The following is a 22321-nucleotide window of genomic DNA, read 5'->3' as shown; positions in this document are numbered from 1 at the left end:
ACTCCATCAATACACTTCAATATGAGCTCTGATTGTCGCTCGCAGGACACCAACGGGGTGCACAACTCGGTGTCGGGAGAGACAAACGGACAAACAGATAGACAGGGCTGAAAACATAACCTCCATCCACCTTTTGTGGCAGGGCAACAATCCGGCGAACTGCAACGTATTTTGATCGTTTACAAAATGTTTAATTACGAAAACGTGATTGGTTACAAATGCAGATCCACCTGTAAATCTAAAAACAAACGGTTGACGTCTTGACGTTCCTGAGCTATTCTAGGCGTTTCCTGGAACATTTTTGGCGCTCAATTGGTAATATAACTGTGAACGATCATTGATGCAAACGATCACGTGTAACCTCCATGTTTAATCTGAACCGTTCAAAATACGTCGCAAGCACCTTGAGGCCATTGGTGAACAAAGACCGTCACAGGTGGAACCGGTAAAAATAGACCCGATGTCGATTACTTGACGGAAACACCCATTGATGACGTCACAAGGTGATTTCAGGCACAGGAGGCCACGTCAAATGGTCGATTACGAAGTAAGACTACTTTAACCATCAAATATTCACGACTTTAACAATAGTTCTGTAATTCAAGGCCACAGTGAACGTGTATTTTTTAATGAGATTTGTTTGCATTGGTAACCTGCATTCGTGTACAGGTAAACAGGTTATGCGCACTCATTCACAATTGCTGACAATTCATTAATTCCACTTTAACAATGTCAGGTGCACGATACCAGGTCCAAATGAAATGTTTAAACAAGATAATCGACATCGATACTTGTTTATAATACAAACTTCAATTTGAGGATTTATTCCATTTCCGAGAAAATACAAAAAATTCTCATCAAGTAAGTTTTCCTGTCATAAGATTCCATAAACAATAACAGGAGGTTTCATGAAGTTTCCATGGAATGTTGGGAGTTTATGAAAAACTCTTTAATCGATACTTGATGTAACTGTTCCGTGAGCATCGCATTTGGTATTCGAACGAATTAAAAAAAATCAATGAAGAATTCTATAAAGGGAGAGATAGGTCGGATATATATTTACAGACTTGGCATTTAATATGGATTAATTTTTTTTGGGGGTGAACTTACTTTTCAAGATGACTTAGAACCAAAATTTCATTGGAATTATGTTGAAATTATTCTAGATTTTGTTAATGTGACCTTTAAAAGAAACAAAAACCACATTTGGCATTTCTAAACAAATAAATTGATCCTTGAAAGTGATGGAAACTGATATCGAACTCAATTCATGGACAGTACTGTGTTAAACTTCTGTACGTTTTCCAGAAGTATCTCTTTATTTTGCACATTAGCCAAATGTTTTTTTAAACAAAAACAAAAGTTAAATTACGACTGGGATTACGGACAGTATAATTACAGTTCAGTACTTTGTGTAACCCCCACGAGCATTCAGGAGAGCACGTACACGTTGAGGCATGGTGTTCACGAGATTTGCCAAGGTTTGGATAGGAATCGCTTGCCATGCAGTGACAATAGCCTGCTGCAATTCACGCACAGAGGTCGGCTGCTGGTCCAAGTGGTCGATTTGACGCGTTAATTCTGCCCACAAGTTCTCTATCGGATTCATATCCGTGGACATGGCAGGCCACTCCATATGCTCTAAAACCACGGTCAGCAAGAAAGTGTTGGATCATGCGAGCACGATGAGGCTGTGGATTGTCATCTTGGAAGACAAAGTTTCCTCGAAAGGCTGCACGAGCAAATGGAAGCAATGTTTCTTCCAGAATGGCCCTGTACTTGAACTGGTTCAGGTTTCCATTCAGAACAACCAGGTCAGTTTTGCCCCCTGCATGAAAAGCAGCCCAAACGGTCACCCCACCACCTCCAGCTTGGACTCTTGGCACTATACAATCTTTGTTGTAGGCTTCATGCACTTGTCTGCGCACTCGGACACGGCCATCTTGACGATAGATCAGAAATCTAGACTCGTCACTGAAGGTCACGTGATTCCAGTGTCCTGGCTGCCATTGACGGTGCTCTCTGGCCCACTGCAATCGGCGCTGGCGGTGTTGTCTGGTCAGGCGTGGCTTTCTCAGGGGACGCCTGGCACGATAGCCTGCTTGAACCAGTCATTGGTTGACTAGCCTTCTGGATACATGCACATTTGTCAGTTGCTGCCACTCAGCCCTAAGCAGATTAGCTGACTTGGTACGGCCATTGCGGACTAACCTGTGCAGCTGGCGATCATCCCTCCTTGTGGTTCTGCGGGGACGTCCTGGCCTCGGTATTGGAGTAGGGACACCCCTCTGAGCATTTCGTTTCAGGATCTTTGACACCTGACCTTGAGTGATGCCATGCTACCGAGCAATAGCACGCTGCTGTTTCATGCCGTAATTTCGTAAAGCCACCACTCCATTGCAAACAGCATTGTCGAGTTGACGGACCATCTCCAGCGGAAGCGGCAATAACTTTTGGAGACGTGCAGCAGTTGTTTTCCACGAAGACAGAACGCAACAACCCTTGTATACCCGGCTGTGAAGCCAATCATCAAATGCACCTGTCCGTACATTTTGCCACGCCACCTGTGATATAATCCTGTTGTTGACTTCTTGCTGTGACAGACAATCAGTGACATGGTTCTTTTAACAAATAAATCACCAAAGTGTAAAAGAAACTCACCAGATTGATATACTGAGTTAAGAAAGTAAACCCAAGTCAAGAAGAAAAAAAAATTCTATGTTAAATGCCAAGTCTGTATATATATATATATATATATATATATGTATATATATATATATATATATATATATATATATATATATATATATATATATATATATATATATATATATATATATATATATAGATATATATATAGATATATATATAGATATATATATATATATATATATATATATATATATATATATATTTTTATATATATAATATATATATATATATATATATATATATATATATATATATATATATATATATATATATATATATATATATATATACTGTATATATATATATATATACATGTATATATTGTTGCGGATATGAGGATTGTATGTTTTTGATTGTGTGTATTGTATTGGAAATTGCTGTGTAACATTGTTGATTATGGCCCCTCCTGCCTCCAGAGTTGTGTAAAGGTAAAAAGGGCGTCCCGGTAGTTAATTCCATGAAACACCACATTGAAGGACACGATAAAAACCCTTGTTCAGTAGCTTATATCTTTATTATGTGTTTTAGAGTAAGGCCTTATCTTCCAGTAACATGACACTCCATTGCACCAAGTAAAAGAGATAGATTCCCTTCATTCCCATTCCCAAAAACCTCCATTTCCCCTTTCGTAATGGCCAAGCCTCAATTTGGCAATTACATCCCCTCCAAAGCCGCCATTGGCCACGAGGCAGGGTCGGGGAAGAAAGGCGTGCCCGCCCGTCGCCATCAAGGGCGGAGCCAGAGGGTCGCGCGATCAACCATGGCCGAGGTGAGCACACCGAGGGGCATGTCCTGAAGGCCGGCGGCTTAATCGCCGGAGGCGTGATAAAGGCGCGCGGAAGGGTCATCAGAAGAGAGTTGCAAAAAGGTCCAAGGCTGAGCTGAGCTGCGTGGTGAGGTGCAAAGGAAAGAGCTGGGTCGTCAGAGCAGAGCTGAGTTGTGAGGTCCAAAAGCAGAAGATCATCCAGGGAAGCACAAAGCCTGCTATTCGTCACCTTGCTCGCCAGCAGCAGCGTCTACAGCAGCAACAAGACTCGACAGCCGTTTGGGGCCTGGACGGCAGTTTGGAGCAGGGCCGCGAAGAAACGGCGGCTGCCCAACGCGTGATCGTGCTGCCGGACCCATTGGACTTTCCTCTCCTTCCAGCCATTCCTGCCTGCAAGTTCCCCATTTGCGTACGTGAGTTTGTTTTGTTTGTTCTGTCCTGAGTAGGTAATTAAGTCTGTATAAGCTAGTAATTTTCACTGTGTCACCTGCCTTTTTCATGTCCCCTGTAAATAACCGTGACTGCTCTTTTTGCTTGTGTATGTGTAAATAATAAACCCCGTTACTCTTCTGTACGTCTTCTTCTTCTTCTTCCTCTTTGCATTCGGTCGCTTTAGAGTTTTCCACATTGAATAGCTGTGGCATGATACGGCCAACGTCTGGGTGAATCGGGTGAGTCGGGAAAAACTGTTAGGTCGCGGGGCCTCCGCTCGGCAAATATAACATCCTTAACCGCGGACCGTAACAATATATATATAAATATATATATATATTGTTACAGGTCGCGGACAGATGTTATAGACCGAGCGGTGGTGTAAGACCGCGACCTAACAAAACTCACCCGATTCACCCAGAACTTTGGCCGTATCGCACCGTAGCTGCTCAATGAGGGAAAAGACAAAAACGACGCAATGCAAGAGGAAAAGGAATTAAAATGAGAAGACGTACAGACGAGTAATGGGGTTTATTATTTACACACACAAGCAAAAAGGAGCAATCAAGTTTTATTTACAACACAAGACGCAGGTGACACAGTGCAAATTTTAGCTTACCTACAGACTTAATTAAATACCCAGGGACAGAACAAACAAAACAAACTCACGTATACAAGAAGGGTGGAAAGGCAGGAGGTGGATGACTGGAGGGAGAGGAAAGGTCCAAGGGGGTCCTGCAGCTCAACCGGCGCGTTTAGCAGCCGCCGTTCCTTTTCGGCCCTGCTCCAAACCGCCGTTCAGGCCCCCTTTGGCTGTTGGTGTTCTTGCTGCTGCGGCCTCCGCCCCCGTTCCCAGGACTTGTCTGACTCGTTGGTCCAAACCCTCAAATCTTTCTTGGTCCCTCACTCTTTACCACCGACTCCTCACCGCAACCAACGCAACCACTGACCACCACCGACTGACCAAATGACGACTCACTCTCAACCAACTCAGACCAACTCTCACCAAGACCAACTGTCCAACCAACTCACTACTCACTTCCGTGCGCGCCTTTTTATAGCGCCTCCGGCGATTAAGCCGCCAGCATTTAGGACACGCCCATCGGTGTGCTCACCTCGGCCCTGGTTGGTCGCGCGACCCTCTGGCTCCGCCCTTGATGACGACGGGCAGGCACGCCTTTCTTCCCCAACCCGAGCACATGTTTAATGGCGGCAATTGTAGTTGGCAATGCGAATGGCAATTGACGAAAGGGGAAATGGAGGTTTTGGGAATGGGAATGAAGGATGAAGGGAATCTATCTTTTTTACTTGGTGCAATGGAGTGTCATTCTAATGGAAGACAAGGCCTTACCCTAAAACACATCATAAGGATATAAACTACTGAACAAGGGTATTATAGTGTCCTTCAATGGGTGCTTTATGGAATTAACTACCGGGACGCCCTTTGACCTTTACACAACACTGGAGGCAGGAGGGGCCAGACTCAAGCAATAATTCATAACAATTTCCAATACAATACAACACAATCAAAAAAATACAATCCTCATATCCGCAACAATATATATATGTATGTATATATATATATATATATATATATATATATATATATATATTGTTACGGTCCGCGGTTAAGGATGTTATATTTGCCGAGCGGAGGCCCCGCGACCTAACAGTTTTTCCCGACTCACCCGATTCACCCAGACGTTGGCCGTATCGCACCACAGCTATTCAATGTGGAAAACTCTAAAGCGACCGAATGCAAAGAGGAAGAAGAAGAAGAAGACGTACTGAAGAGTAACGGGGTTTATTATTTACACATACACAAGCAAAAAGAGCAGTCACGGTTATTTACAGGGGACATGAAAAAGGCAGGTGACACAGTGAAAATTACGAGCTTATACAGACTTAATTACCTACTCAGGACAGAACAAACAAAACAAACTCACGTACGCAAATGGGGAACTTGCAGGCAGGAATGGCTGGAAGGAGAGGAAAGTCCAATGGGTCCGGCAGCACGATCCGCGCGTTGGGCAGCCGCCGTTTCTTCGCGGCCCTGCTCCAAACTGCCGTCCAGGCCCCAAACGGCTGTCGAGTCTTGTTGCTGCTGTAGACGCTGCTGCTGGCGAGAAAGGTGACGAATAGCAGGCTTTGTGCTTCCCTGGATGATCTTCTGTTTTTGGACCTCACAACTCAGCTCTGCTCTGACGACCCAGCTCTTTCCTTTGCACCTCACCACGCAGCTCAGCTCAGCCTTGGACCTTTTTGCAACTCTCTTCTGACGACCCTTCCGCGCGCCTTTATCACGCCTCCGGCGATTAAGCCGCCGGCCTTCAGGACACGCCCCTCGGTGTGCTCACCTCGGCCATGGTTGATCGCGCGACCCTCTGGCTCCGCCCTTGATGGCAACGGGCGGGCACGCCTTTCTTCCCCGACCCTGCCTCGTGGCCAATGGCGGCTTTGGAGGGGATGTAATTGCCAAATTGAGGCTTGGCCATTACGAAAGGGGAAATGGAGGTTTTTGGGAATGGGAATGAAGGGAATCTATCTCTTTTACTTGGTGCAATGGAGTGTCATGTTACTGGAAGACAAGGCCTTACTCTAAAACACATAATAAAGATATAAGCTACTGAACAAGGGTTTTATCGTGTCCTTCAATGTGGTGTTTCATGGAATTAACTACCGGGACGCCCTTTTTACCTTTACACAACTCTGGAGGCAGGAGGGGCCATAATCAACAATGTTACACAGCAATTTCCAATACAATACACACAATCAAAAACATACAATCCTCATATCCGCAACAATATATACATGTATGTATATATATATATATATATATATATATATATATATATATATATATATATATATATATATATATATATATATATATATACAGACTTGGCATTTAATATAGAATTTTTTTTTTTCTTGACTTGGGTTTACTTTCTTAACTCAGTATATCAATCTGGTGAGTTTCTTTTACACTTTGGTGATTTATTTGTTAAAAGAACCATGTCACTGATTGTCTGTCACAGCAAGAAGTCAACAACAGGATTATATCACAGGTGGCGTGGCAAAATGTATGGACAGGTGCATTTGATGATTGGCTTCACAGCCGGGTATACAAGGGTTGTTGCGTTCTGTCTTCGTGGAAAACAACTGCTGCACGTCTCCAAAAGTTAATGCCGCTTCCTCTGGAGATGGTCCGTCAACTCGACAATGCTGTTTGTCATGGAGTGGTGGCTTTACGAAATTACGGCATGAAACAGCAGCGTGCTATTGCTCGGTAGCATGGCATCACTCAAGGTCAGGTGATAAAGATCCTGAAACGAAATGCTCAGAGGGGTGTCCCTACTCCAATACCGAGGCCAGGACGTCCCCGCAGAACCACAAGGAGGGATGATCGCCAGCTGCACCGGTTAGTCCGCAATGGCCGTACCAAGTCAGCTAATCTGCTTAGGGCTGAGTGGCAGCAACTGACAAATGTGCCTGTATCCAGAAGGCTAGTCAACCAATGACTGGTTCAAGCAGGCTATCGTGCCAGGCGTCCCCTGAGAAAGCCACGCCTGACCAGACAACACCGCCAGCGCCGAATGCAGTGGGCCAGAGAGCACCGTCAATGGCAGCCAGGACACTGGAATCACGTGACCTTCAGTGACGAGTCTAGATTTCTGGTCTATCGTCAAGATGGTCGTGTCCGAGTGCGCAGACAAGTGCATGAAGCCTACAACAAAGATTGTATAGTGCCAAGAGTCCAAGCTGGAGGTGGTGGGGTGACCGTTTGGGCTGCTTTTCATGCAGGGGGCAAAACTGACCTGGTTGTTCTGAATGGAAACCTGAACCAGTTCAAGTACAGGGCCATTCTGGAAGAAACATTGCTTCCATTTGCTCGAGCAGCCTTTTGAGGAAACTTTGTCTTCCAAGATGACAATGCACGGCCTCATCGTGCTCGCATGATCCAACACTTTCTTGCTGACCGTGGTGTAGAGCATATGGAGTGGCCTGCCATGTCCCCGGATATGAATCCGATAGAGAACTTGTGGGCAGAATTAACGCGTCAAATCGACCACTTGGACCAGCAGCCGACCTCTGTGCGTGAATTGCAGCAGGCTATTGTCACTGCATGGCAAGCGATTCCTGTCCAAACCTTGGCAAATCTCGTGAACACCATGCCTCAACGTGTACATGCTCTCCTGAATGCTCGTGGGGGTTACACAACGTACTGAACTGTAATTTTACTGTCCGTAATCCCAGTCGTAATTTAACTTTTGTTTTTGTTAAAAAAAACATTTGGCTAATGTGCAAAATAAAGAGATACTTCTGGAAAACGTACAGAAGTTTAACACAGTACTGTCCATGAATTGAGTTCGATATCAGTTTCCATCACTTTCAAGGATCAATTTATTTGTTTAGAAATGCCAAGTGTGGTTTTTGTTTCTTTTAAAGGTCACATTAACAAAATCTAGAATAATTTCAACATAATTCCAATGAAATTTTGGTTCTAAGACATCTTGAAAAGTAAGTTCACCCCCAAAAAAAATTATTCCATATTAAATGCCAAGTCTGTAAATATATATCCGACCTATCTCTCACTTTATATTGGAGTGACTTTATATTTATACTTTATATACTTTATATATACTTTATATCACTTTATATATTATGCTTTATATTTATATCCCCCAATGTATACCCCTTTATATTGATGATTGGAAAGCTCTTGGTGAACGTCATCTCGGGATATGCTCCACAGGTTGGTCGAAGCGATGAAGAGAAGGACAAGTTCTGGTGTGCGATAGAGAAGCTGATGGAAAACGTGAAAGATGAGGAAGTTGTTGTGGTGGGAGGAGACCTGAATGGACATGTGGGAAGGAGTATGGATGGTTTTGAGGGAGTTCATGGGGTTACGGATATGGTGTGAGAAATGGAGAAGGTGAAAGGATTTTGGATTTGCTGATGGAGCTGATTTGTTGATTTGTAACACTCAGTTCCAGAAAGAGGACAATAAGCTTGTTACATACACGTCAGGTGGGTCGACGACAACCGTTGACTACCTGATGGTGCGTCGGCGAGATAGGGGGCACCTCCGGGACACAAAGGTGATCCCGGGGGAGGAGGCTGTTTCACAGCACCACTTGGTTGTCTGCGACATAAGGGTGAAAGGTGCGAGAAGAGCTCGGCGGGTGAAGTACCAACCGAGAATGAAGGTGTGGAGGTTGAAAGAGGTGACAGTAAGGGAGGCATTAAAAGAGAGGCTGAGTAGGGTAGAGGATGATGTGGTTGAGCTTGAAAGTGGTTGGATGTCAATGAAAGCTAGTCTGTTGGGAGCCGTTGGTGAGGTATGTGGATGGACAAAAGGACCACCGAGGCACTCGGAAACATGGTGGTGGGATGTTGAGGTTGGAAAGAGGATTGACGAGAAGATGAATAAGTTCAAAGAGTGGCAGAAGGCGAAGGGTACGGGAGCAGAAACAGCAGAGCATGAAAGTTATAAGGCAGCCAGGAAGGCTGCAAAGAAAGAGGTAGCAAAGGCGCAGGAGGCATGTAGGAAAATGTTCGGAGAACGCTTGGATTCGGAAGAGGGTCAGAAAGCAGTATTCAGGATTGCAAAGCACATAGCGAAAGAGAGGTGTGATGTGATGGGGGTGGGTTGCTTGAAGGATGAAGTGGGACAAATCGTTGTCGACCCAGATGGAATTAAAGGAAGATGGAAAAGATATATGGAAATGCTGTTGAATACAGAGAATGAATGGGATGGCAACATAGAGAGTAACCCAGTTTTAGGACCGGCAGAGAAGATAACTGAGAAGGAAGTTGAGGAAGCGATAAAAGCAATGAAGAGTGGAAAAGCGGGAGGGCCGACGGGAGTTGTGGGAGATATGTTGAAGGCAGCAGGAAGTTGGGGTGTGAAGAGAATGACAGAGATCTGTAATCTGGTGGTGAAAGAAGGCCGCATTCCAGTGGATTGGGAACTGAGTACCCTCGTCCCTCTATACAAGGGGAAAGGTGACCCTCTGGAGTGTGGCTCGTACCGAGCGATAAAGTTATTGGAGCGTGGAATGAAGGTATTGGAAAGGGTGTTGGAGAGGAGGATAAGGAAGAAAGTGAAGATCGACGAAATGCAGTTTGGATTTATGCCAGGAAGAGGAACGACAGATGCGCTTTTCATTGTGAGGCAGTTGCAGGAGAAGTACATGGATAAGAGGAAGAAGTTGTTTTTTGGGTTTGTTGATCTGGAGAAAGCATTCGATAGGGTTCCACGCAAAGTATTGACATGGGCATTGAGGAAGTTAGGAGTGGAGGAATGGTTGATCAGAGTAGTGATGGCAATGTACAAAAGAGCACGCACAGCTGTAAGGACGAAGGACGGGAACATTGGTGAGTTTGAGGTGAAGGTGGGAGTGCATCAGGGGTCGGTACTAAGTACACTACTATTTGTAGCTGTGATGGAGGTGCTGGCTCAGACCGTAAAGGAGGGTTTACCGTGGGAGTTGTTGTATGCAGATGATCTGGTGTTGATTGCGGAAAGTATGGATGGACTGAAGGAAAAGATGAACAAGTGGAAGGAATGTATGGAGACAAAAGGTCTGAAGGTGAATATCGGAAAAACAAAGGTGATGGCAAGTGGTAAAGCATGTGGTGAGGTGGAAAGAACTGGGAAGTGGCCGTGTGCTGTGTGCAGGAAGGGTGTCGGAGTGAACTCCATTCAATGTACAATGTGTGCTGAGTGGGTTCATCAAAAATGTAGTGGTCTGAGAGGGTCATTAACCAGTGTGGCAGCTACATTCAAATGTAAGGTGTGCACAGAGGGAGCTGCAGATGGAGGAAATGTTGAGTTGGATCTTGGAGACGGCGTGAAGCTGGAAGGTGTGAAAACATTTTGCTACCTCGGAGACATGCTGAATGGAGAAGGTGGATCAGACTCGGCAACGGTTGCTCGAGTGAGATGTGCATGGAAGAAGTTTCGGGAACTGAGTGGCGTGCTGATGAGGAGGAGAGTGTCGCTGAAGCTGAAGGGAAAGGTGTATGCTGCATGTGTGAGAAGTGTTATGATTTATGGGAGCAAGACATGGGTAATGAACGTAGAGCAGCAACGAAGGCTGGAAAGGGTGGAAATGCGAATGGTTCGATGGATGTGCGGAGTATCGTTGAGAGAGAGGAAGACAAATGATGAATTGCAAAAGATGATGGGAATATTGCCTGTGATTGATGCTGTGAAGAGGAACAGGTTGAGATGGTTTGGTCATGTATTGAGGAAGGATGAAAGTGACTGGTTGAGAAGAGTGATGGAAGTTAATGTAGAAGGAAGTAGAGGACGGGGAAGACCGAGAAAGACTTGGCTAAAGATGGTGGAAGAAGAAATGCGGGCAAGGGGGTTAACAAGGAGAGATGCAGAAAATAGGGCAAAATGGAGAAGATTGTCATGGGGACCGCAAGGCTAACCCCCGCTCTAGCAGGGAACATGGCCTTAAAATGCATGTTGTTGTTGTTGTATCTCTCACTTTATAGAATTCTTCATTGATTTTTTTTCATTCGTTCGAATACCAAATGCGATGCTCACGGAACAGTTACATCAAGTATCGATTAAAGAGTTTTTCATAAACTCCCAACATTCCATGGAAACCATGAAACCTCCTGTTATTGTTTATGGAATCTTATGACAGGAAAACTTACTTGATGAGAATTTTTTGTATTTTCTCGGAAATGGAAGAAATCCTCAAATTGAAGTTTGTATTATAAACAAGTATCGATGTCGATTATCTTGTTTAAACATTTCATTTGGACCTGGTATCGTGCACCTGACATTGTTAAAGTGGAATTAATGAATTGTCAGCAATTGTGAATGAGTGCGCATAACCTGTTTACCTGTACACGAATGCAGGTTACCAATGCAAACAAATCTCATTAAAAAATACACGTTCACTGTGGCCTTGAATTACAGAACTATTGTTAAAGTCGTGAATATTTGATGGTTAATGTAGTCTTACTTCGTAATCGACCATTTGACGTGGCCTCCTGTGCCTGAAATCACCTTGTGACGTCATCAATGGGTGTTTCCGTCAAGTAATCGACATCGGGTCTATTTTTACCGGTTCCACCTGTGACGGTCTTTGTTCACCAATGGCCTCCGGGTGCTTGCGACGTATTTTGAACGGTTCAGATTAAACATGGAGGTTACACGTGATCGTTTGCATCAATGATCGTTCACAGTTATATTACCAATTGAGCGCCAAAAATGTTCCAGGAAACGCCTACAAGAGCTCAGGAACGTCAAGACGTCAACCGTTTGTTTTTAGATTTACAGGTGGATCTGCATTTGTAACCAATCACGTTTTCGTAATTAAACATTTTGTAAACGATCAAAATACGTTGCAGTTCACCGAATTGTTGCCCTGCCACAAAAGGTGGATGGAGGTTATGTTTTCAGCCCTGTCTATCTGTTTGTCCGTTTGTCTCTCCCGACACCGAGTTGTGCACCGCGTTGGTGTCCTGCGAGCGACAATCAGAGCTCATATTGAAGTGTATTGATGGAGTAAGAATGAAACATTATGAGTTTCTGTATAATTGAAAGAACACCTTCCCTACGGTATCCATGTCGAGTGTCGTAAATTTATGGAGGTCGTGGAGACCTGGAAACACTCTTCCTTCACTCTAATCCTGGGACTAACAAGGAACATGAAGGATCCTCGACGCAGAAGGAGACCATCGGGAGAAGAAAGCCTGTGGTGTCATTACCAACCTACGATTATTTGTCAGTGCTCTGTCCTTTAATAAATAGTGAACGTCATGCAAGGAAGCAGCGCGTAACATTTTTTAAATTCTTTGGTAAACAAGAGGTAAAATAAAACAAGAGGTTTGAACACATCGTGTACTTACCCATATATATATATATATATGTAGATATCAAATATATAAACATACACACACACACAAACACACACACACACACACACACACACACACACACACACACACACACACACACACCTTTGGTAACAGAGGTACAAAATGCACAAAGACGCACAAACACACAAGCAAACAGTTTCTGATTCTATTTATATTTTACAATAAATATTTATAAAATCCTACTTGTATTTTATAATAATTATTTCTGAAGATACTATTTATATTTTACAATAAATATTTATAAAATCCTACTTGTATTTTATAATAATTATTTCTGAAGATACTATTTAGATTTTATAATAAATATTTACGAGATATTATTTATATTTTCCAATAATTATTTATAAGATACACTTTATATTTTACAACAATTATTTATAAGATACACTTTATATTTTACAACAATTATTTATAAGATACACTTTATATTTTACAACAATTATTTATAAGATACACTTTATAATTTATATTTTACAACAATTATTTATAAGATACACTTTATATTTTACAACAATTATTTATAAGATACACTTTATATTTTACAACAATTATTTGAAAGATAATCTTTATATTTTACAATAATCATTTGAAAGATAATCTTCATATTTTACAATAATTATTTTTAAGATACACGTTATATTTTACAACAATTATTTGAAAGATAATCTTTATATTTTACAATAATCATTTGAAAGATAATCTTCATATTTTACAACAATTATTTTTAAGATACACTTTATATTTTACAACAATTATTTGGAAGATACTGTTTGTATTTTACAACAATTATTTTTTCGTTCCTTTTTATATTTTCCAACATTTATTTATAAGATACTCTTTATATTTTACAATAACTATTTATAAGATACTCTTTATATTTTATAACAATTATTTGTAAGATAATCTTTATATTTTTACAATAATTATTTTTTCGATACTCTTTGTATTCTACAATAATTATTTATGATACATTTTATATTTTACAAGAATTATTTATGAGATATTCTTTATATATTACAATAATTATTTATAAAACACTCTTTATATTTTACAATAATTATTTATAAAGTACTCTTTATATTTTACAATTATTTATGATAATTTTTATATTTTACAATAATCATTATTTATAAGATACTGTTTATATTTTATATCAATTATTTATAAGATACTATTCATATTAATAATAGGTAATAATTTAGAGAAACAAAAAAGAAGTTACTGTTTTAAATTATTTTTAAGTCTCAGGACCTACTTATCTGGCGGTGATTTCGGCCGTGAGAGTCACAAACAGCCACACACAAAAACACAAACGAAATTATTTTTACAAGATTTTAACGTTTTCAATGTACAACATGTTGCAGAACCCCAAAATAGTGTTTTTCTCCATGCAGCACTTTGTATGTGTGGAGGGTGTGAGGAGGGGGGAGGGAGAAGGTTGTACACATGACGTGACTTTGTGTATCCCCAACACTAACGCAAAATCAGTTGCATATTGGCGGAGACGATTTTCCATGATTTTCAAACCCGATAAAAACATGTGTACCTGCACAGAAAATTTCCTTGAGGGGAGCGGATGGAATGGGGGGGGGGGGGGGGGGATGGAGGGGTAAGCTTGAAACCTTATGCAGATTTTGAAATTCCAACAATCCAAAATTTGGCGCACTCGGTGCGGCCTTGAAAGAATAACATACAAACGCAGAGACACACAAATATACAAACGCACAAACACACAAACTTACAAACACACAAACACACAAACATACAAACGTACAAACACATAAACGTACAAACACATAAACGTATAAACGCACAAACGTACAAACACTTAGTAATTATCTGTGTAGGTGCACGTGTACAATGTTGAGCCAGGTTTGGCAACAGATCGATTATTGTATCTCATTCCGACAATTTTTTGAACGCCATGCTCAGAGAGTTAAGCTCTTCGGCCGATCGTCAAAAGTAAATTTAAAATACAAGCAACAGTACCCGCCCTATGGGCGGGGCTTCAATTGGGAAGCGCAAAAGAAAAGGAAAAATATCAGTAATTGAAGCCTTTTTTATTTTAAACGATTCATATAAACATCCGTTGAATCATATCACACGCAAATCATCAAAATCTAAACAGTAATTGAAGAATTTCAACAAAACCCACATCACTTCATATCGGTAAATATTATTCCATCGTGTTTGGAAAAACTGGAAAATTGGAAAACTTTGAAAAATTGGAAAAACAATATACGATATTCGCCTATTTTACTCCCAGGGGCCCCAGGAATATCGACCGAAAATATCGCGATCGGTTGAGCCGATTTTGCGGTACCTTCGAACGGACAGACGGACATTTGGTGAATTATAGTAAGATGATGACGGATACCTTGGGTCCCGGGAGTACCTGGTTCACCTTTCCGATATGTGATACCTCCCAAAGAGTTACTACAAGTTGGATTGCGATATTGAAAACACCAAAAAAATTGATTCTCACAATTTATTATCACAACATGTTCATTTCAACATATGAAAAGTCAAATGTAATTTTGGGGAATTGTGATTAGAACATTTTCATCAAAGTTTTTGTAAAATAGAAAACGGCACAACAAACATGTTTAGAGGTAAAACAAAGTTATTTTTTGCAAACACAGGTGGTCGCACACCTGTTGCCACGAATGGCAAACTCAGTGGGGATGTCCCGACGAGGTGTACCACGAGAACGGTTTGGAGGACCGTCCCGACGAGGTGTACCACTGGAACAGTTTGGAGGACCCTCCCGACGAGGTGTAACACTGGCACGGTTTGGAGGACCGTCGCGACGAGGTGCACCATGGGACGGTTTGGAGGACCGTCGCGACGAGGTGTACCACTGGAACGGTTTGGAGGACCTTCCCATCTGCATGAGCGCCGGACAGTCGTGCTCGGTATGCGCGTTGTCCCCAGTGGCGTTACAGGTGGGACACGTGTACGCACGCAGGATGGGACACGTGATGCGGCCGTACCCGTCCTTGAGCGCGTGCTCCATGCACGTTTGGTTCCCAGATCCGTTCTTTAAACAGAGCACGCACGGAGGTCTGCTGTGTCGAGGGGTCCTCTCCAATGACCTGCTGTAGCTTGCTTGGAACCTCCGATGGTCCGAGGAGCTCGACATTTCCAGGTGACCTCTCGGGTCTACGGCGTTGTTAGGGACGGCTTGAGGTCCACGGGACTCCGCTCCGACAAGCGACGAGGAGTTTGATCCTATCGGGAATCTGCCAAGAGTGTGCGCTGCCTCTGAATCTGCCACCTCTGACCCGAGTGCACCCGACGGGGTCATGACCTCGCTCCAAAACGACCTCATTTCGTCAAGAAAATGTGTGTAAAAAGGAGAATCACTGAAAGGTCCGAATCCACTCACAGAAGGTCTTTCTGAGTTCGATCGATTTCTGAGTCCGAGCTGGTGAGTCCGTTCGATCTCCAAATTGTTGACGCCTCCAGGGTCCGCGTACCATGTGCGATTCTCCGGAACGTCCCAGATGGTCGCAAGGCAAGGGTGGACATGGGATGACCTCGCGCTGCCGTCTGGGCCAGGAAGGACCGATGGGGATTCCCCGTCGTCGTCATAGAATGGAAAGCGTCCGCCGGCACTGAATCTCGGGACACCACCGGGTCTTCGGTTCTCCATGAAGACGGGTTCACTTGGATCAGCTCGTACCGAATACCGGCTTTCAATAAAGTGGGATTAATCACAGGTAGACACCGAAATAGGTTTTCATTTCCCAAAGTGCATTGGGAGGGGTAATTACCCCAAATAGGGAACCAATGAACCCCTCCCGTTATGATACGTTGATGAAGTTGTGACGTAATCATCTAAGTGTGAGACGATGATCAAGTCGAGCTGTGAATTGAAAAAATTAAAAACGAGCGGTGATCAATAAATCCACAGCCTGGAAATAATACAATGCGACGTTGTGTATACCTGATTGTGGAAGTTATTAGCGAAGGGAGTTGATGTTTCGATTTATATGATCATTATAAGTGTTAATCATATGGGGAGAGGAGGGTCCACAATGTACGGACTCAGAACGGGATAATGATAACGTGGAGCCCAATAAAGGTGAACGCTTTTCAAATATTTTATCGTCTCTGGACTATGTTGAGTTTGATATCTGGATTTAAGATTTGAGTCTCACTATCTGCCATGATCTCTCCTGGGAAAAGCACAATTCCGAGCTGGCCAAAGCCAGTCGCAGACTGGGCATGCTCCGTCGTGTGAAGTCCTTCCTTGGCACCTCTGAGCTCCTCACCACATACAAAGTTTTCATTCACAGCTCAATGGAATACTGCTCTCCCCTCTGGCCTGGTTTTCCTGCCTCACACCTAGCTCAGCTTCATGCTGCAGAAACCAAAGAATTCATAATCATTGGTATCTCCCGTGATGAAGCTGATTCTGAGGGCCTTTCACTCACTCACAGCAGGCAGGTAGTTGGTCTTTTTGTCTTCTACCGACTTCTATCAGGCCTAGATCCCCCAGCTCTGTCTGTGCTGTGTCCCCCCAAATGTTCCTGCAGGACACACAAGATCTGCCAGCAAACCTCTTCTGGTGAAATTGCCAAAATCAAGACTCTCTGCTCACCTTCTCGCTTTCATTCCTCTTTTCTCCCGCCTCTGGAACAAACTCCCTCACTCCCTTGAATCCCACTCCTCCCTCCAGGACTTTAAAACAGCTGTTCACCACCATGTCTTATCTTCCCCCATCCAAAACCTTGATCTATTCTACCCCCATTAAAAAACCCCAAATCCACCTCTTTCAATTTCCAACTACTTTCCTGAAATTCCTAGTAGTGTTAATTTGCTTACTACCGTGTACCTCTCCTCTTTCATCCCCCCTCCCTCTCCCTTCCACAGGTCTACTGATGTCCGTCACTGTTCTCTACTGTTGTTGTGCTCGTATGCTTCCTCCCTCTCCTCCTCTTGTCTCCTGCTTCCGTTTTATGTGTTCGTGCATGTATTCGTGTTGAATGTGTTAGCTCTTACACGAGAGGAGACTCTGTATACAACATATATATATATATATATATATATATATATATATATATATATATATATATATATATATCTATATATATATCTATCTATATATATATATATATATATATATATATATATATATATTGTTAGGGACCGCAGTTAAGGATGCTATGTTTGCCGAGCGGAGGCACCGCGACCTAACAGTTTCCCCGATTCACCCGATTCACCCGCACGTTGGCTGGATCGCGCCACAGATATTCAATATGGAAAACTCTAAAGTGACCGAATGTAAAGAGGAAGAAGAAGACGTACAGAAGAGTAACGGGATTTATTATTTACACACACAAGCAAAAAGGAGCAGTCACGGTTATTTACAGGGGACATGAAAAAGCAGGTGACACACTGAAAATTACTAGCTTATACAAACTTAATTAACTACCCAGGACAGAACAAACAGAAACGGACTCACACGGGGAATTGCAGAGTGGATTGGCTGGAAGGAGAGGGAGGTCCAACGGGTCCGGCAGCACGATCGGCGCGTTGGGCAGCCGCCGTTCCTTCGCGGCCCTGCTCAAAACCGCCGTCCAGGCCCCAAGCGGCTGTTGAGTGTTGTTGCTGCTGTTGAGTGTTGTTGCTGCTGTGGACGCTGCTGCTGGCGAGCAAGGCGACGAATAGCAGGCTTTGTGCTCCCCTGGATGATCTCCTTTGAACAAGAATCGCTGCTGGATGATCTCTTCTCTTGGACAAGAATCGCTGCTGGATGATCTCCCTCCTCTCTCTGGACAAGAATCGCTGCTGGATGATCTCCCTTCTCTCTCTCTCGTAGGACCTCCTTCCAACTCCGCTTTCCTCTGACGACTCAGCTCTTTTCATGGACCTCACCATGCAGCTCAGCCTTGGACCTCACAACTCAGCTCTCTCTTGGACCCTTTTTGCAACTTCTTGTGCGCGCGCCTTTATAGCGGCTGCGGCGATTAAGCCGCCGGCCTTTAGGACACGCCCATCGGTGTGCTCACCTCAGCCCTGGTTGGTCGCGCGACCCTCTGGCTCCGCCCTTGATGACGACGGGCGGGCACGCCTTTCTTCCCCAACCCGAGCACATGTTTAATGGCGGCAATTGTAGTTGGCAATGCGAATGGCAATTGACGAAAGGGGAAATGGAGGTTTTGGGAATGGGAATGAAGGATGAAGGGAATCTATCTTTTTCACTTGGTGCAATGAAGTGTCATTCTAATGGAAGACAAGGCCTTACCCTAAAACACATAATAATGATATAAACTACTGAACAAGGGTATTATAGTGTCCTTCAATGGGTGCTTTATGGAATTAACTACCGGGACGCCCTTTGACCTTTACACAACACTGGAGGCAGGAGGGGCCAGACGCAAGCAATAATTCATAACAATTTCCAATACAATACAACACAATCAAAAAAATACAATCCTCATATCCGCAACACTGCACCCTCCTCCTCTTAGGTACGTCCCGGGCCTATAACTTTAATTTAGTGTGACACGTAGGTGTAGTTCCCTCTACTTTTAACCTGACCCTGAGTGCGACAGTCTTAAAACATAAATAAATATGTCCCGCTGCTCCATTGCACCCTACCTAACAGACTCACGCCCACAGCTAACCGAATTGCGGAATTGGTCTTCAAACTACACACTGACGGTGGGGAGCATTATTTACAATGACGTTACTTTATTTACAATATGCAACCCAGGACCTGTGATTGTTCTTTCTGGGGGGGAGACAGTCTGCTCTGCATCAATGCACCATGAAAGCACCCAAAACGCACCAATACACCCTCAAGCACCAATCGGTGCACAGTCATCATTGTTCATGAATAAAAATAAATCAACAACCCCTAACCCTGCAGGTGGTCTCTTGCTCTTCGGCTCCCTCTGCTGGCTATTATTATTTCTTCCAGTTGTTGTCTTTTTCCTTTGCTGGCGGCCAATTTGCAATAAAAAAATGCACCCAATGTGTCCATGTTTTTATTTATGGCCTACAGGGGCCGACTATGTATGGTTCACCTGTGGGGCATCGGTGCCCTGTGGCCAAGGTCCGCCAGCAAGATTTCAGGCCTTCATGGCCGGTTCCAGCAGAGGGGCCATGCCCCAACCCATGGGGTCCATAAGTGGTGCTCGGCCACAGACATGTGGTCCATAATGTGGTGCATCGATGCAGACAGCTGATTCTGGGAGTTCCGGGCACACAATGGCGGACTCACGCACGCTCCCCTCGGCACCCAATGGTGCACAGGTCCTCATGTGGGAGACAAAAGGGGATAAAGACAGATGAGCGAGGGGTAAGGTCACAAGGGTACACATCAACAAAGGCAATGCAAGGCGAAGTGCGTACGGAGAGCGAAGTGAGAAAGCTCGTCCCTACCGTACGTCACCCCCCCCTGTCACCTACACTACCCTTGCCCTTACCCCATATGTACAAAATCTACACATTACAAATTCGTCACTACTGTCACGTCTTCCACATATTTCCCCGATACCAAATTCGTCTCCACAATCCCTCTACTTCAAAATTTGCCATCACCCAATTCATCATCAATCCTCATAAGGAGGCAGAGATGGAACATCAAGCACAATGTCACACCCACGTCATGATGCGTCTCACCTTCCAAAACATTTGCACATCAAAATAACAAAACATGGCATGGTGTGGAGTTACGTCACCCCAGGTGAGTGGATGCAGATGGTGCGAGGAGACTTCCATCCTAACTACTTTCTAAATGACATTAACACACTTTACACTACCCGGGGTCTTTCCCTGCCAATCCATTGGCCAACTTACACTATGGGTTCTAAAAACCAATTCCCATTGACCAAATTGTGGTGCTTCTCAATTTGGGGTCTCACTCCCCCGATTCATCTCCCGGTGCCCTTGCACAATTTCTGGGCTGGGTCATGCAGTTCTCCCAGCAGGTCTACCCACCTGCACACCTCCACCACTGCAGTTGCCACCCGAGCTTACCTAGCTCCTCACCCTAACCTATCTAACTGGGGAAGGCCCCTCCTGGCTCTGTAACCCCTTGGTGCCCTCTGGCACTGGGCTACCCGGGTCCATCCTCCGGATCCTCGGGCCCCATCCACAACAACTCTACCGGCTCCCAGAGCCCACCTGCGGCCTCACCTGGCCGACATCCTCACAGTGGTGGAGTGCCCAAACCAACTACACACACTAACAGACTACACGCCCAGCCATTTCCACAACACTAATGCACCCATCCAAATACCATTCTCTCACCCGCACCACAGATGCCAATATCCAACCACAATTTACCTGTACCCTCTACCTAACACTTACACTACCCGCCCCGGGTATTCGTGATGGGGGTCCACTCTTCCCCCATTCACACCTTCGCACCATCCACTCCACTACATAGTTTCCACCATACTCACTCCACGACCATCCATTCCAATACTCCATATATTCCACACTCATTTTTATTCCACACAACCATTCCCCATACACCTGTCGTTGCACACCTGTGCAATCACACCTGGTGCCACCTGCACCCTCCTTCCTTCCTGGACCATTTGGTCAACACAACACACATCACTATCACTCACTCATACACTGCTCCATTCACCTGTTCAGTTGCACACCTGTGCAATCACACCTGTTCCTCACACCTGTTCAGTTGCACACCTGTGCAATCACACCTGTTCCTTACACACTTTTCACAATACACTTCCAATCCTCAAATACACGGCATCATCTCATCTAACTACTCCCCTCTGAAACTTGCGCTTCCCCGTCGCCCCGTTAAACTAAGCACATACCACGTCATTATCATCCACTCTAACCTACCTGCGTCCCCAGCTACCTGTATCATTGTCACTACTTAATCTTACCGTCACCTAAGGTCGTTTTCTAGATCCCTATCATTATATCCTAACCCTCCCTCGGTGAGCTTACGCTGCCATAAACCCCATAAAACGAGTGCTCCTTTGCCCCCCGCTGTGAGGGATGGTGGATTGGCCATCCCATCACATGGGGCATCTCTTACTATAAATTTTGCACACCCAATTTCAACAAATCAAAAATTTGCCAATCACTACCCATTATCTGCCAATCATTACTGCCAATCCTTTGCCAATCATTAAATTTTTGCTTTTTCTAATTTCGGGGCCAAAACACTAACCTCATCACCCGTCTACTTACTAGATCCTCTCGGTGCGCCAATTCACTTCTAAAGCTCGGCTTCGTACAGCCGAGCAATGAATGCGGGTTCTTTGGTGCCGGCGGCTGGATGCGTCCGACACTCGGTGCAGGGAAGGACGCTTACCCGGGCCGAGATCCCACGCACCACCTCGGCACGGAGCCATGCAATGGCCTGATCTCGACCTGCCGGAACGCCTCAACAAAAAGGGGTCGCCATGACAACCCTTCCTATCGGGCTGCCCGCTCCGCCTAGTGGAGCACGGACGCGGCCGTTCAAAGTGAGGCCCAGCGTGGATCGCGTACGGCGGTTCTTTC

Source organism: Myxine glutinosa, chromosome 4 (assembly GCF_964187855.1).
Source record: "Myxine glutinosa chromosome 4, kmMyxGlut1.1, whole genome shotgun sequence".
Classification (NCBI taxonomy): domain Eukaryota; kingdom Metazoa; phylum Chordata; class Myxini; order Myxiniformes; family Myxinidae; genus Myxine; species Myxine glutinosa.
This window is presented reverse-complemented; position numbering follows the sequence as displayed.